We start from the raw sequence: 14,750 nt of genomic DNA, 5'->3' as shown, positions 1-14,750 counted from the left end.
CAAGTAAATGTTTTTAAACCACGATAGGAACAAGACAACTCTGTACTTTCCAAATTCATACCTTACAGATGTCCTCTGCAAAACACAAATAAATGGCCCTCTCACAAAGTAGTGGTGATCACTTTCCGGTGTGGGATTCTTACTCTAGAGTAACAGTTTTATTGTGGCAAAAATGTTTGATATCTACCATTTTAACAAATGCTTCCCCCCTCCCATCTTTATTAAATTGGGTATTTCTTATTTACATTTCAAATGTTATTCCCTTTTCCGGTTTCCAGGCCAACATCCCTCTAACCCCTCCCCTTCCCAAATACTTTCTTTTTAAAAATCAAACCCTGGATCGTGGTCGTTGTGCAAGAACTCTACCACTGCGTTACATCTCCAGTCCTTATTTTAAGCACGTTAACTGTGCAGCTCCATAGAATTAACTACATTCACAGTGCTGTGTCGCCTTCACTATCATTCATTCGTCTCTAGGAGAGCGGAGTTCCCATCGCCGCCCCACCCCACCCCACTTGGTATTTCTAGATAGAGTTCCTCTTCCGGGAACACCTTCTGTATTCCAGGCTGGGCTATGAACTCAGAGATCCGCGTGTACCTCAATGCCTGACCCAATTGGCCCTTTTCATCTGACCCCACAAAACTGTTTATCAAATATTAACTCCCTGAAAACTATGGCCCTGAAAATGCCATTCTACTGTCTTTGTTAATTCTATTTTTCCTGGAGCCAAATTTTATCAAGTGTGAGTTTGAAATCATCATGTGCGTGCATGCAAATGAGCTTGCGTGTGTGTGTGTGTGTGTGTGTGTGTGTGTGTGTGTGTGTGTGTGTATGTGTGTGTTGTGTGTACGGCTCCATTTAATTTAAGGCAGTCTCATGTAGCCTACGCTAGCCTATACTCTATGTAGTCAAGGTGACTTTGAACTGATTCTACTGAGCTCATCTCCCAAGTGTTACTACATTGCCAGCTAGCTAGATTTCTGCTGTTAACAGTCTTAGAACAGGTCATCTTCTAGGTTCTTTCACGTTGTGTGTACTGTGTATTAAATTTTCTGTCCACTAAGGTCAAATAACATTCCATTTTGTGTCTATACCACAGTTTGTTTTTTTTCATCCGTCTATTTTGGGTTATTGGAATTCCTTCCACTTTTTGTCTTGGGAGAGACTGGGGAAGGATTATCAATTTAGAAATGGGAGGGTTACCCATGTCTACAAAAACTACAATTAAATATAAACCCTGACTCGGCAAATCTCAGTTCTGGGAATTAATCCCACAGTTGGACAGATGCAACGGCATAAAAATAATACTAACTGCAAGCCTTGTAACTGGAGCGTTAATTGTAAAGAAAAGACTGGTAGCAATGAAAGCATGCTTAAATGATTTGTTGAATTATGATTCCCTACGTTAGAGTATCACACATTTGCCGTGTCAACTATCCACTTGAACAGTTTTTATTTAAAAGCGTTACTGGAGATCCAGGAGAGATAGACGGCTCAGGGATTAAAAACACTTGCTGTGCTTATAGAAAAGCCGAATTTGGGCTGACATAGTGTCCGTACACCATTAATCCCAGCATTTGAGAGGTAGATGCAGGTGGGTCTCTGTGAGTTTGAGGCCAGCTTGGTGTAAACAGTTAGACTCTGTTGGGGGTTAGGGGGAGCAAGACAAACAAACAAACAAAAGCTCAAATGTGGTTCTCAGCACCCACATTCCGACAGCTCACAACCATCTCCAACTGGAGTTCCAGGGGATTCGATGCCATCTAATGACCTCCAAGAGCACCAGCAGGCACACATGTAGTGCACATACATAAATGCGGGCAGTCATACCTGTATAATAAAAACAAAATCTTTAAAAGCAGCCTTGTTGGGTAGGATATAGAAAATTATCACCAGATTTTGCATGTTTGTGACTATTGTCTAACTAGTCTAAAATTACTCCCAGGTTTTTTCAACCATCACTGATTTGCTTGTTTGTTTTGTTTAACTTTGGGATCGTTCTCCCAGGGTCTGCATTGGGACTTGAGAGGCGACCCAACGATTCTCAAGTCCTCACTTTATTATTGTCTTGCTGTGTCACATCCACGTAAGGGTACAAGCCTACCAGACACAAGATCAGTGCCAGTCACGTGCCACTGTGCTGAGGAACATGGGAAGTAGACAAGGAAGATGCCAAAATGTCAATGTGAACAACATCATTCTACAGGAGTAAACGGGACAGGAAGAGAGGCCCAAGGACGGCCCAGAACAACCCAGTCCTCCATTGTATTTCTGGAAAAACAAGTTGGATTAAAATCACTAGGTATTTTTGGAAACCCTCCTACTTTACCACTGTTGCTGATGATAGAATCCGAAGGGTGGTGTTCATAAATGGGAAAAGAGTACCTACCTTCTTTGTGAATATTTTGTGATATTTGATTTACCATAGTTGAAAATATTAACACCCAGTTGTCTTGAGGCTTTCAAATTCTACTTACAGATATTGTTAGTTTTCTCTAAGGTTACTGTAGCAATTTTTGAAACAGCAACAATCCGTTTGGCTGGTACTTTCCTTAACTACCTGTCAAATGTGTTATCCGGAACACCTAAGAAGCATCCTTTGCATGTGTCAAGTTGCAGTTACGAGGTCTGTATTTCTGACTTTTCACATATCACATGAGAAGATAAGGCCCGGAGAAGCTAACTAGGTCATAGCCAAAAGTGAAGAGATGTGTCTGAACCTATGGGCACCCTGTTTTAACCACTAGTTTATATGCTTAGAGACATAATGCTTAGAAATTCTGGGTGTGTTGGTTCTTTGTGATCCCGTGCATAAGAGAAATATGCACCTTTATAAATCTTGTGCTGATGCCAAGATTCTGAGACAGCACAGCCAGTGTCCTCCGCTCATCTTTCTATCCAAGCATAAAACATGAACAAATAATGTAAGTCATCCGAATCCAGATCCAAAGAAATATAGGTATAACTTTTCTCTCCCTCCACAGGCACCACCAATCTCTCTCTGTCTATGAAACAGACAGACAGCTTCTTCCGAACCCTCTCTGTTTCTTCTCATGGAGGCCTCCCTCTTCCCCCAGGTCATTTTGGATGATGGCTCACTCTCCCACTCTCCCTTTTCCTGTCTCATCTTCTGATCTGTCTTTCCCTGACCTCTACACTGTTTATGCCACCCTGTCAAATCACTATAGTTGTCATCAGTCTCTGACATTATTTCTACATCTGTTCACCACTTGTTTAATATTTGGGGTGAACAGATAAAGGTGAACTTCAGAGAGGCAGGGACTCAGTCTGTTATGAAAGGCAGTGTTCCATCACAGCAACAAAAGGAAAGGACAAAACAGTGTCATGTCACAGGTTTATCGAAAGGTGCGATGTACCGACGCGTGTCTAGCATTCAGAACAATGGTAAACTCACAATAAGGGCTCAGTACTTTAATTTGCAACTATCAGTATTAACCTCTCAACTCACAAGTCTACAAAGGAGCACAAGCATGAAGTCTACAAAGGAAAACATGCATGAACTAGTCAAAAGAAGATAGTAGCCAATGAATGACTAGGGGAGGGTTGCCCAGGAGTGGGAAATGGAGGTGGGGGTAGGCAGAGATGAAAGAGGGGTGCTAGGAGACTGGAAGCTGAGTGATGCATGGTGTAGGTTCCAATATATACCATCATTCCCTCCTCCTTCCCGTCTTTGTTCTCTTCCTTCTTTTTCTTTTTTAAGATAGGTTCTTTCTCTGTTGTCCTAGAGCTCTCTATGTAGAGCAGGTTGGCCTCAAACACAGAAGAGCCTCCTGCCTCTGCTTCCCAAGTGCTGGGATTAAAGAGTGGGCAATCACTCCTGGCCTCCACTCCAAAACTTCGAATTGAAAATTTTGTCTGGCCATTGGTAGGAAGCATATGCCTTCAATCCTAGCACTCGGTAGGCAGAGGCTGGTGGACCTCTGAGTTCTAGGCCAGCCTGGTCTACAGAGTTAGTTCCAGGACAGTCAAAGCTATACATAGAAACCCTGTATCAAATGTCTTAGTCAGGGTTTCTATTCCTGCACAAACATCATGACCAAGAAGCAAGTTGGAGAGGAAAAGATTTATTCAGCTTTACACTTCTACATTGAACACATCACCACAAAAAGTCAGGACAAGAACTCAAGCAGGTCAGGAAGCAGGAGCTGATGCAGAGGCCATGGAGGGATGTTACTTACTGGCTTGCTTCCCCTGACTTGCTCAGCTTGCTTTCTTATAGAACCCAAGACTACCAGCCCAGGGATGGCACCACCCACAATGGGCTGGGCCCCCCCTGGCTTGATCACTCATTGAGAAAATGCCTTACAGCCGGGTTTCATGGAGGCATCTCCTCAAGGGAGGCTCCTTTCTCTGTGAAAAGTCCGGCTTCTGTCAAGTTGACACACAAAACCAGCCAGTGCACAAGGCTATACAGAAAAACCCTCTATCAAAGACAAAAACAAATGAAAAAAAAATTTAACAGTATTCAAAAGAGAAAATGAGGAGTTTTGAGTGTCAATTAAAAACTTAGGTAGACAGTTTTGTAGACCGTCTGTTGAGGTTTATTTGAAAAACAAAACAAAATTAAAACTCCTAGTGAAACAAGATGCTCAATCACACGACCCTTTGAGTTCAAGACCAGCCTGGGCAACACAGTGATACTTAGTCTTAAACATAGTCAGATAGAGGGCTGGAGAGATGGCTCAGTGGTTAGGAGCACTGGCTGAGGACCTGAGTTTGGTTCCTGTCATTCACACAAAAGGCTTGCAGCCATCTGATACTCTCTCCTGGACCCCTCACTGTCATTCACTGCATGTGGTGCACTTACATAGATATTGGCAGACATTCATAGATGTAAAATAAAATAAATCTTTAAAAAGCAAATAAACAACACACACACACACAGGGGTTTTTATGTGCCGGTGTATATGTAGATGGACAGTCGGACAATTGAACCTGTAATGTGTAGCAGGAGGTGTTTGTAATCTTTTCAGGTCCCTTGGGATCAAACCAAGAGACTCACAAATGCTGGAGAAGCACTGTTCTGCTTCATTAGCTCCACACCTTGTCATTAAATAGACTTTCCCAGGTGATTTTGGAGCCTTTCAACTGTTTCCCTAGGGAAGTTCCAAGTGGAGATGCTTCGTGGGGATCTTCGACTCCACACACCGCCTAGATGTTTTTGTTTTGTTTTGCTTGGTTTGGTTTTTGAAACAGAGTTTCTTTGTGTAGGCCTGGCTGCCCTGGATGGAAGTTGCTTTGTAGATCTGGCTGATCTCGAACTCAGGGATCTGCCTGTCTCTGCTCCTGAGTGCTGAGATTAAAGGCGTACACCACCACCGTGTAGTTCATGGTTTTTACACTTTAGTGAAAACACACAGAAACTCAACCTCCTTCAACAGTACCCCCCCAACAGAGGACAGAGAAAAGGACAGATAAGCCAAAACATTAATGACTGCCTGGCAACAAGGGTGCTTTCAGATTGCCAGGGCTAAAAAGACAAAGGGCACAGTGTACTAGGGTGCCGGCTGATACAAGCTGCTACAATTTAAACAGCAAAAAGAGTTTTTTTATTTTTAAATTTATTTTTTTTTTACTCACTTTATATCCTGATCATATCCCCCGTCCTCTATTCTCAGTCCTACCCTAAGGAATTCCCCCCCCCCCATGCCTCCTCCTTTTTTCTAAGGAAGTCCCCCTGCCCCACCCTCACCACCTCCCAACCACCCCCTAACACCACCCTACCTTCGTGTACCACCCCATCCTTGGACTTCTAGTCCCAGCAGTACTGTGCACATCCTCTCCCACTGAAGCCCAACCAGGCAATCCAGGTAGGTAAGGGGAAGGCGATCAGTATGTTGACTAGGGAGGGCTTTGAACCTGTAGCGACATGCCCCCCTGCTGAGACTCTAGGCATGCTCCACCCACACCTAGCTAAAAAGATCTAACTGTTAGTTGGTTAAAGGGAGACAAATGTGCTATTGTGCTGTTGGAGGCCCTCTCTGTCTCTTGGGACCTTTCTCACTTTTCCTCAACAACCCTAAACTCACTCTGCTAAAATTAAAAGAAAGAGAGAAAGAGAAAGAGAAAGAGAAAGAGAGAGAGAGAGAGAGAGAGAGAGAGAGAGAGAGAGAGAGAGAGAGAGAAAAGAAGAGTGTAGGAAGGTTGTATATATTGTCATTTAAAAGACAAAAGACAAATGACTCAAAAGTGACAGCTACCTGTAAGGGCTGTTGGGAGTCCCAGCTGATTGATGGTGTTAGCTCTGATATTTTCCCATCGATTTACTTCCTGTCTCCACGTGGAAGATCACTGAAAACTGCCTTATGTTAGTTAACTGGGACATCAATCGAATCCAATCGAGTAAGATTGATAAAGGGGTGAGTGATGGGATCCTGAGGTCCCAAAGTTCCAGTATGGGCTAAATATAAAGGTCTGCTGGAGGGGGAGCTGAGGGGTAGTCCAGAGTCTGGGGTAAGGGATGGAGAGACACTCTTCTAAAAAACCTAAAAGGAAAACGGAAAAATGGCGTAAGCAGAGGAACTCCGAGATAATTCTCAAAACGAGTCTAGGATCTTTGCCTTCTCTGTTTTTTTGTTTTGTTTTGTTTTGTTTTGTTTTTGCTTTTGTTTTTGTTTTTGTTTTGTTTTTTGCTTTTTGTTTTTTAAAGCCTCTTCTGGATCCTGGACTTAGTGATCTGTAGTTCAGAGCAGTGACTGAGCCATGAGCACCTTGTTGGTGTAGAAAGTGTGCTAATGCTAGTGGCCCGAGCAGTTTTGCCACCACTGGGCTGATATGGATCATGCCGTGCCTGAACTTCGGATGTGTGCATCTTTAAGGAGGATTGCATCGCTGATTACTTCGGTGAATGTTTTGTGTGACTTTAAAGTGCGACAGTACTGCGGGGAGACAAATTGCCTAGCGCACGAGTCTGGTGTGTGAAGACATTGTGGGAGCAGACTGAGCTGTCGTGTCCACACAACGGAGGGATCCCCCTGTCGAGACGTCTGGTTGGGGGATCAGAGGTCACGCTGGCTGCGGAGTTGAGTGTCCTCGTGGCGGCTGAGACCTCCTCTCAATTCACCTGTCCCCAGCTGCAGGTAAGGATGACCAAAGAGGGAGAGGCTGAAGCCAGGATAGTTTCGGAACCTGAGAGGACAGCAGGAGATAGCAAGGGAGACAGACGCCACTGGGACACCGTGGACCAGAGGTGGGTGTGACCAAGCTGGCTCATCCTACCGCTCGTCCCCTAGCCAGCAATCGCTAATTGCCCAACACATCTGGTAATGGTGGCGGTAAACGGAGATGGATGGAAAAGTTCCTGCGAGGGAGCGGCAATGCACTGTGTGGGTGTGGTTGCTATCCCTGCGGCCACCTCTCCTGTGAGCATCTTCCGCAGACTGGACTTCCAACGCACATTTCCAAACAAACTGCCGCTCTGGTAATGTGCTTCCTTTTGTGGATGCACAGCGTACCTGTCGCGCTGGATCCGCTAGGATTCAAAGTCTAATGACAAAAAGACCACCTCTTGCATCCTGAGGCCTAGGACTAGGTAACTCACTCTCTCTCCTTCTCTCCCGTCTCTCCTCTCTCTCTCTCCTCTTGCCCCCCCCCTCTTTGTCTCCAACTATAAATAAATGAAATTTAAAATATCCGTTCATTAACCGAAAGGGGAGAAGAAAATTTAAGCGCTGTTTCCGCCCGGTTTCGAACCGGGGACCTTTCGCGTGTTAGGCGAACGTGATAACCACTACACTACGGAAACCCACGCTTGTGAGGTTCTTGTTCATTAAGTGGTATGGTATCATTGAGGCACGAACCACCAGTCTTGGAGACTCTGGACGAGAGAAGAACGACGACGGGGGTCTGGTAGCAGACAAGGTAAATGTGACTCCAACGACCGACCGACTGACTGTATTTGTGCTTTTTTTTTTTTTTTTTTTTTTTTTTTTTTTTATTCCGAAGAAAAGAGCGGGAGGATTTTAAATGTCCTCCTAATCCGGGGTCAATTGACAGAAACAATCGAGAGGAAACAGGGAAGAAGGAGGACTCTAAAGTCACAAGAGAAATCATTTTTAAGTATGCTTTCAGAAATTATTGTATGGAAGATTATTAAGATAAAGACAAAATTGAAAGTAGTAAGCTGAAGGTGTTACCAAAATTTAAAACTTCAACGAAGGACTTTTAAAATCAAGATAAATCCCATCAAACTTATCATTCATTACAGAGTTGAGATGCAGGTTAGCATATGTTAAATGTTATATGCGGATCTGTGCTTTGCAAATGTGAGAGCATTCACTGGTTAATATTGGTTAAAATCAGAATATGATTTTCGGGCACTCAAACTGATTCCCGAATACCGAGTCAGGATTCGGAAGGCAGGGGCTCTCCTTGCTGAATCAAAGACTCAGAATCCTCTCTCCACCATTTAACATGGAGAGCTGGGCTAGCTTGTGTCTCTGGTTGAGGTCAGCAAAGGCCTCCAGGTGTCTAATCCAAGGATGCCTTGTCTCGCCTTACCAGACGGCAAGCGCGTTGTTTAGCTTTCCCCACGCCTCTCTCTCTGGATCCAGTGGGAGCTTTACTCCTTCTTCCTGTGGCAATTCATCCTCTCCATATCCCCGGAGAGTCCCATCTAGGCTTCACTGTGCCTGCCGAAGACTCAGATTCATTTGTGTCTTGGGCACATCCTTAAGGTCTCTCACAGCCTATTCAAGACTGAGCTTACCGATTTATGCCCAGTTTCGATCTCTAGAGCCCAAGCGAGCATTATGTTTGTAGGGAGGGAAGGGAAGGAGCAGCTTGTCCACTTCTATGTCTCTTTAATAGGAAAGAGATATTTGTTTTTCTTTTTTGGTATGTTTGACACAGGGTTTCGCTATGTAAGTCTGGCTGTCCTGGAACTTACTCTCTAGACCAGGCTGGGCTTGAACTCAGAGACCTGCGTGCCTCTGCCTCCCCAGTGCCGGGTGGGTGACTTCTGAGGAAAGTCCTCCAGTGCGACTAATGATCTTAAGAGATGACCCTAAAATCTGCAAAAGACCACACAAGTAACTGTGCAAGAAGTTCAAAGTCTGAAGTGATCTCACTCCGACTCCTAGGTTAGTTAGTGTTTACCATTGCTACTGAACTGACTGGGAAGCTGGATTCTGTGTCCTTCATCAATAAACTTTAGAGAAGCCAGGTGAATGGCTGGCTGAGGTTTTAAAACAAATCATTCCAGCTCCGAAAAAAAGAAAAAAAACAAAAAACAAAAAAACCCCAAATCATTATAATCATTATTAGTTTCAGTTGCCAATATGCACTGCTTTAGCTCTGCCGTTGTCGGTGCAGGAAGATGATTTGGTGTGTGTGTGTGTGTGTGTGTGTGTGTGAGAGAGAGAGAGAGAGAGAGAGAGAGAGAGAGAGAGAGAGAGAGAGAGAGAGAGAGTCAGATGGGGGGCAGAGAGAGAGGGGGAGAGATGGGGGCAGAGAGAGAGAGATGGGGGGCAGAGAGAGAGAGAGAGAGAGAGAGAGAGAGAGATGTGTGTGTGTATATCTGTATGATGTGGTGTGGTGTGTGATGTGGTATGTGTATGTGATGTGGGGTGTGTGTGTGTGTGTGTGTAATGCTTTAAAAAGGCATTTGTAGTTGGGCACGGCAGTGCACACCTGTAATCCTGGTGCCCAGAACGTAGAGGCAGGAGGGTCTGGAGTTCAAAAACATAGCAAGTTTGAGGGGGCAGCCTGAGCTACTTAGACTCTGCCTCAAAACACAAAACAAAACATGGCATTCGTATGTTCCTGAATGGGAAAAAAATGTAAATAAGTGTCTACAGTGTGCTGTCCTCTCTAGAACAGAGGGGTGGTGGTGGAAAAGAATGTGCGTTTATCTTCTGGTGCTTCCAAAGAAATGTCTGAAGAACATACCAGAGAGAAATGAGACTCATGATCACCCACCACACAGTGGACAGGAACAGAAGAACATGAAAGGAATGAGGCTCGTTTAGGGTGTTTTCTGTAATGCGCTCTTCTTTAGGACAGATTCTCCCAGACACCAAACAGCGTGCTGGGGAAAGCCAAAATCAAATGCAGATAATACCAGGCACAGCCAACCCCATTACAAAGGGGCCAGCATAACCAGACAGGAAATAAAGGGAAGACAGTTACTGTGTGTGCTTTTCCTGGGGAGAAGAACAAATAGCCGTCCACCCCAGGTGAGGCACCAGCGGCGGAACAGAGAAACCATTTCACCTGTCTAGCTTGGAGAGCCAATGAGTTTAGTTAAGACTACTTATAGGAGCATGGGTGAGGGGCTGTTCAGAGCCATGTAAGCAGCTTAGTAGCAGCTACGCTACTTGAAGAGAATCTCTGTCCTGGAAACCATTAACTGTTGCCATCTCTTCAGAAATGAACAGGAGCTCCTAAACCCCTTTCCCAGCAACTATCAACAGCCCATCTATCCTCAGGCTGGAGTATCTTAGCCCTTCTTTGAACAGGGGCTTCATGAGCCACACCTTAGTGATGGAAGTGGTAACAGGCCCAGTCTCATGCTCTGAGTGTTCAAGAGTGCAACGGCCATAGCATGGCATGCATACATACACAAGTACACACACAGACACATGCGTGTGCGTGTTTTTCTTTTGTGCTGTTAGGGATTGAACTTGGGGTCTCACACATAGTGCCAAGTATACTGACTCTGAGCTTTAAGTCATTTTTCACTAAATTGCCCAGACGGGCCCTAAATTTTCCACATCCGTCTCTCAGGTAGCTCTGAGCACCCATGGTTAGCTAGGAAATTTGCAGTTGTTGGGGGCAGGGTGGTGTACTGAAATACTCTCTAAAACCCAAAAGCAAAAACTGAAAACAAAACAAAACAAAACTGTTTTTAGTTGTGGTGTGACTCAGCTCTTAGCACATACCTTTAATCCCTCTGGATGGAATACAGACGTGCCCTTAGCACACATCCCTAATCCCAAAAAGGAAGGTAAAATTAGTGTGTAGAAGGAAGCAACCGTATTTGAAAGTGATGTCTGATTGAGTGGCAGAAAGTGAAGAATTTAAAAGATTTTGACAGAGAAAGATTTGACAGAATAGGATATGCCCAACTCATGAGAAGAGAGGGGAAAGGGAAGCTACATAAGGGAGAGACAGACAGAGGAATGAGGAAGAGGGAGGGCAGCACCGGAATACAGCAGTGTTCATAGAGAGCGGTACAGTCGAGCTGAGAGGGAGAGGAGAGCAGCACAGAGAGGGAGGAAGAGGCAGTTTTACCAGGAGAGTTTTACAGGGTCAGATTGAAGAAAGAAAAAGCTAGACACGGGTAAAGACTGAGCGAGCAAGGGAATGAGAAGGAGCCAGAAGATTAGAAAAGATTGCCAGAGTTAGTTTGAGGCCAAGCAGAGCAATTCGGAGGCCAAGAGAAAAGTAAGACTGAGTCAGTCAGCTGGGAGAGGAGTTTGAGACGGAACAGCTGAGTTGAACCAGACAGAGTTCAGAAAGAACAAGAAAGGGTGGTTTCCTGTCAGGCCTCTACAAGTCTGACAGTGACATCAACAAGCACGTCTCAGAAGCTGGAAACATTCTAGGCCTGGATTACACTGTACAGATGTTAGAAGCTTCCGGGGTTAGCAGGTGGAGGCAGCAAACCTAGGAAACAAACAAAGCAAGAGAATAAAAGTTACTTTTACGGTTGGGGATTTAGCTCAGAGGTAGAGAGCTGTCGGTCCCCAGCTCCGGAAAGAAAAAAAAAAGTTACTTTTACGAGTCTGTCTCTGCTGGTTGTGATCTCCACATTACCACTGCACAGGAAGGAATCTAAAATTATTCTTTTGTTTTTGAAAAGCCCTAACACAAACATCTTCAACTCCAGGAAGTGCTTTGTTACTATCAAATGAGATAAACCAACTAACTGTTCCTTACTCTTGTAAATTTGATCCTGGTTTTACCTATATCAGTTGTCTAGGTCTTCCCTACAAGCAAGTCAGGCTACTACAAGTCTGATAATGGCATCAAGCTACTTGATTAAACATACTAGACAAAGAGTAAACTTCCACTCCAGAAACATGTCAAAGCTGCAGTTGGGTCCAGGGAATGGGTGTATTACCCAATAGGGTGACCAGAGGGAGAATTAGTCAGAACTTGTAAAACAGGCACTTCCTAGCATGGTCCCAGCACATTCCTGGAGAGTTACTGTGACTAAGGTCTTATGATGAAATGTATGGACAGAAATAAGCTGATGTAAATGTAGCTTTTATTCATCTGATGTAATTATCATCTCCAAGGCTTACTGCCTCATTCTGTGAACCTAGGCCAATTCTGGAAGCTTCTAGCTTGTTTCCTAGTCCTAGGATGTTTTCAGCCTCTGAGACTTACTGCTGAATAATGCCACCTCTCCCTGGTTCTTTCTGATCTTAGGATGGCTGGTCAACTCAGCTGTTCTGTTCTCCTCTCCAAGCTGCCTGACTCATCTGGCTTCTCTCAGCTCCTGAATTGCTCTGCCTGGCCTCAAACTAACAGTAGCAACCTGTTTTAATCTTCTGGCCCCTTCTCATTTCTCTGGCTCATTCTGTCTTCACCTGTGTCTAGCTTGTTCTCCTGTTATTCTGTCTCTTGATAACTGTCCCATTAAATCTGCCTTCTTCTCCTGTCAGCATTGCCCCTCGAGTAGCCTCTCTTTCCTTTCTCTTCTCAAGAGAATTGGGCAGATCCTGTTCTGTCAAATCTTTCTCTGATTCTTCACTTTATCTGCCACCGAATTAGATATCACTTTCAAACATGGCTGCTTCCTTCTACATACTAACTTTACCTCCATTGTTTGGAATTAAAGTTGTGTGCTAAGGGAGTGTCTATATTTTATCCAGAGGTGATTAACGGTGTATGCTAAGGGCTGAGTCACCCCACAACTAGAAACATTTCTTCTTCTCCCCTCCCCTCACCTCCCCTCCTCTCCCCTCCCCTCCCCTCCTCTCCCCTCCCCTCACCTCCTCTCCTCTCCCCTCCCCTCCCCTCTCCCCTCACCCCTCTCCCCTCCTCTCCCCTCCCCTCACCTCCTCTCCTCTCCTCTCCCCTCCCCTCCCCTCTCCCCTCCTCTCCCCTCCCCTCACCTCCTCTCCTCTCCTCTCCTCTCCTCTCCCCTCCTCTCCCCTCCCCTCACCTCCTCTCCTCTCCCCTCCCCTCCCCTCTCCCCTCACCCCTCTCCCCTCCTCTCCCCTCCCCTCACCTCCTCTCCTCTCCTCTCCCCTCCCCTCCCCTCTCCCCTCCTCTCCCCTCCCCTCACCTCCTCTCCTCTCCTCTCCTCTCCTCTCCTCTCCTCTCCTCTCCCCTCCCCTCACCTCCTCTCCTCTCCTCTCCTCTCCTCTCCTCTCCTCTCCCCTCCCCTCACCTCCTCTCCTCTCCTCTCCTCTCCTCTCCTCTCCTCTCCTCTCCTCTCCCCTCCTCTCCCCTCCCCTCACCTCCTCTCCTCTCCTCTCCCATCCCCTCCCCTCTCCCCTCCTCTCCCCTCCCCTCACCTCCTCTCCTCTCCTCTCCTCTCCTCTCCTCTCCTCTCCCCTCCTCTCCCCTCCCCTCACCTCCTCTCCTCTCCTCTCCTTTTCTCTTCTCTTTTCCTTTTTCAGTAACCAACATGGAAGTTCTCATCACACAGAACAGCTTTCCTGACTGGGAAGTCAAGTCCAAATCCTAACTGATGGTTTGGAACCTCACATAGGTCTCAGTCTCCGTAGCTACAGGGTAGCCATCAGCGCAGCCGGTTCTGACGTCTGGGCATTGACTAAAACGTGGTGAACTGGTCGATGGCCAGCCTCCAGGAATTTGTCAAACGGTACCCATTTCTCACTTATCACCAGGCTTCCCAATTTAGTGGTCTTTGACCATCTTTGTAATAATGCAGACAGCAGAGCACCATCTTGCTTTGGTCACAAAAGTGCTTCAATTTGTTGTCCTTTCTAAAAGGACATTCACCCCATGTAGGGCTAGAAACAACGGTTTGAAATTAAGAGCCTCGTGCTCTTAATTCAATTATTACTGTCTTACCGACATCCAAAAGCGCCCTACTCTTGGAGAGGTAATGGCTTCAGGAAAGGAGAGTACAGTGAGTTTACTTCGCAAACTTTTAACTTCCAATTCAGTTCCTAATGTCCTAGGAACAGTTTTTCAAGAAAACAGCATTTTTGTGAAAGCGAATTTGCAAAGCGGTCTAAAACTGTTTCCGCCCGGTTTCGAACCGGGGACCTTTCGCGTGTGAGGCGAACGTGATAACCACTACACTACGGAAACCGCACTGTTTACAGCGCTGCTCGGCAAGCTCCTAAAGCTACAATCGGACAGGCTTGCGTCCACTTCCTAAAACCAGATTTGCCCCACTAAGGTTCATGATCTTAGTACGTTCAATTAGAGGTGTTCTGAGGTCACGGTACCCAACTAAATCTGCGCTCAGAGGATATGGTGCATCAATTATTTATGACCCCCAGACTAACAAAAACGAGATTAAAAAAAAAAAAAAGCTGCAAGAGAAATGCTTTGGGGACCACAGGGATAGGATTCTCTCACAAATAAGTTCCACAACACAATTCGGGACGCCTCTTCCCCTTAGACTGAAATTCTCAGGAATACAAATCTCAAAAGCATTTCGGATGAACGACATGAAAGGTGTGCACGGCCCACAGAAAGTATTAAAATTGGAATAACCCCATTACGCTTGGAAGATATTTCTAAAGAGAACACACGGACTTGTTCCAAAGGATATACAAAGAACTACGTAATCGGAAAA

At 45.5% G+C, this 14,750-nt stretch overlaps 2 non-coding genes across 2 annotated transcripts; both read right to left on the bottom strand.

The window, feature by feature from the left end:
* Positions 1 to 7,693: 7,693 nt before the first annotated feature.
* Positions 7,694 to 7,766, bottom strand: Trnav-aac4 (transfer RNA valine (anticodon AAC) 4). The gene has a single exon. It is a non-coding gene; the product is annotated as a tRNA-Val (tRNA).
* Positions 7,767 to 14,184: 6,418 nt separating this feature from the next.
* Trnav-cac2 (transfer RNA valine (anticodon CAC) 2) lies at positions 14,185 to 14,257 on the bottom strand. Its single transcript has one exon. It is a non-coding gene; the product is annotated as a tRNA-Val (tRNA).
* Positions 14,258 to 14,750: the final 493 nt, after the last annotated feature.

Source organism: Rattus norvegicus, chromosome 10 (assembly GCF_036323735.1).
Source record: "Rattus norvegicus strain BN/NHsdMcwi chromosome 10, GRCr8, whole genome shotgun sequence".
Lineage (NCBI taxonomy): Eukaryota > Metazoa > Chordata > Mammalia > Rodentia > Muridae > Rattus > Rattus norvegicus.
This window is presented reverse-complemented; position numbering and strand designations above follow the sequence as displayed.